At 35.4% G+C, this 2,620-nt stretch overlaps 1 long non-coding RNA gene across 1 annotated transcript; it reads left to right on the plus strand.

The window, feature by feature from the left end:
* Window positions 1-527: 527 nt before the first annotated feature.
* On the plus strand, window positions 528-1,733 carry LOC127105508 (uncharacterized). The gene is made up of 2 exons (XR_007795020.1): window positions 528-844; window positions 1,176-1,733. It is a non-coding gene; the product is annotated as an uncharacterized LOC127105508 (long non-coding RNA).
* The last annotated feature ends 887 nt before the right edge of the window (window positions 1,734-2,620 follow it).

Consider the following 2,620-nt stretch of genomic DNA (forward strand, 5'->3'; position numbering starts at 1 on the left):
ATGAATCTGGCAGAGTTGTTGAATTGAAAGAATATTAATCCGAATCGAGTTGTCTCCTATATATATACACACAGTTGAGAATGTTTGGTGAAATTGAAACCTAAGGTGATGAAGCACGCAACATGCAACGTGGCGAGCCCTAAAAGGTGGGTTACACGTGGAACAATTAATAGAATACAGATGGTGACATAGTAGAAAGAAAGAGATTAGCGTGATGGAAACGTGTTTTGTATGGTTATAAAAGGAAATAAAAAGAGGTTAGTGGAATTTAAACGTATTTACGTGTTAGGTTAATGTTGGTGGGTACCGGAGGAGGAGAGTCATGACGGTGGGTTGACGGGGCAGGCACCGCCATTTGAAAAATCCACGTCGATCAAACTAAGATTGTAAACGTGTACGTATAAGATAGATCGGCTATCGTTATTTATGTTTTAAATAAATAATGGAGGGGAAGATATTTTAACGACCTTATCGATTTAAGATTTTGAAGAATAAATCATTTATGACTTTCCAATTATTACTTTATATATTAAATAAATAGTTTCTGGATAACCATCATTCCCCAAAGACTTCCATTAAGCCATCTCAAAAACTGATTTTCTTACTTCTTCCACCTTCAACTCCTCATTCAGCTTACTCATGACATTATCATCGATTTTTGGAAATGACTGAGTTGTTGGAACCCAAGCTGCTACCTCAACTTCTGATGTAACTTCTTATATAACTTCTGATAGTAAGATTTAAACAGACTTTTAAATTCTTCAGCATCATCAACCCATGTGCCGTTTGAATTTTTGAGGCATTGAATGATCTTCCTTCTACGCCTTTGAACTGATTTGACATGGTAGATTCTAGTATTCCTATCTCCATCAGCTAGTCATTTATGTTTAGATCTTTGAAAAATCCTATTAGTTTCTCTTGTTGCAAGATTTTTGCCAAATCTTTTTGTAAAGTTTTCTCCAAACTAACAAGCCCAATATGACTCCTTCCTTCCTGCACAACTTTTTGAATTTTTTTTTTCTTTCTTCTAACAGTTTTCATATTCCAATTTTCCAATTGGTAATTTGGATTTTGAGCTCTTCCATGTTATTCTTGAGACTCAAATTCTTATCCCAAAACTGACTGTATCATGTCTTGATATATTTCCTCTAACATCCAGACGCATTTGAATTTAGAATATTTAGGTGTATTTCTACTGGTGTTAGCAGTGGATGGTGATCAAAGAAATCAAGACACATAAGCACCTTAACTTGCGCATCTATTGCAGAAGCCAAATATCATTGCTCAGCATTCTGTCAAGTCTTTCCTATATTCTTAGACCTCAATGACGCATATGACCTCCCTTTCATATATTCTTAGACCTCCATGACGCATATGACCTCCCGGTTGAATTGTAATTCCTTCTGTCAAAATAGGTTGTTCGACAGAGTAAGGAAGTATCGAACCACCTAGTGTATCGAGTTGTGTTAGTGTGTCGAAGTGTCGAAGCATGTTGTTTTACACAGGATTCCGACTTATGCCTTCTTTTAATAGTTTTAGCTATTTTGGATTTTTATAGTTTTGAGTTTTGACTTGAGATCCAAGTTAACTTAAATTTATAAATAGAGGAAGTAACCCTTATTTTTGTAATGAAGTGAATAGAGTATTTATAACATTGTATTCATTATATTTTACAGTTGTAAAGTGAATAAGAAGTTTTCCACAGTTTCTGGACCGAGAGAAACTCTGCAGAATTTTAATTCTTCTTCTCCTTCAATCGTTCTTTACTTTCTTTCTTTCTCCTTTGTTCTTTCTTTTCATTTCTATTATGTGGGTGATAACAATCATGTTCATCAAGATTGATTGAAATTTTCCATAGGTTTTGGGGGATTTCCAACATCTGGTATCAAGAGTTCCGGTTAATCGATTCGTGGGAAGAAAATTACCATGGCAACGAATCATCCAAACGGACATTTTTCAACAAATCTTTCGATTCTCAAGAACAACAATTATGAGAATTGGTGCAAGCAGATAAAGGTTGTATTATGTTATCAAGATCTTTTGGATCTTGTGAAGGAAGGAGTAACAACTGTTGTAGAAGACGCGACAGATCAAGAAAAGGTTGCACATAAAGAATTGAAGAAGAAAGATTATAAAGCTCTTTTTATAATCCGTCAATGTGTTGATGCAGATAAATTTGAAAAGGTTAGTGATACAGAGTCGGCGAAAGAAGAATGGGAAATTTTGGAGAAATCGTTTGGAGGCGCGGAGAACGTGAAAGAGGTGAGATTACAAACTCACAAAAGGACGTATGAATTGCTTCAGATAGAAGACAATGAAAGTATAACTAATTTCTTCGCAAAGGTTATGAAACTGGTGAATCAAATGAAGGTATGTGGAGAAATGTTGATATCAAGATCTATTGTTGGAAAGATCTTGAGATCGTTGGCTTCAAAGTTCGACCACGTGGTAGTAGCCATAGAAGAGTCGAAAGATTTGTCAAAACTGATAAAGGAAGAGTTTCAAGGAACGCTTGAATCTCATGAACAAAAAATGGTTGAAAGAGCTGCAGAAAAGTCGAAGAGTGATATGGCTTTGCAGGCTCAATCAACAAAAGAAAGAAAAGGTAAAGGAAGCTGGA

The sequence above is a fragment of the Lathyrus oleraceus genome, chromosome 7, assembly GCF_024323335.1.
Source record: "Lathyrus oleraceus cultivar Zhongwan6 chromosome 7, CAAS_Psat_ZW6_1.0, whole genome shotgun sequence".
In the NCBI taxonomy this organism is placed as follows: Eukaryota; Viridiplantae; Streptophyta; class Magnoliopsida; order Fabales; family Fabaceae; genus Lathyrus; species Lathyrus oleraceus.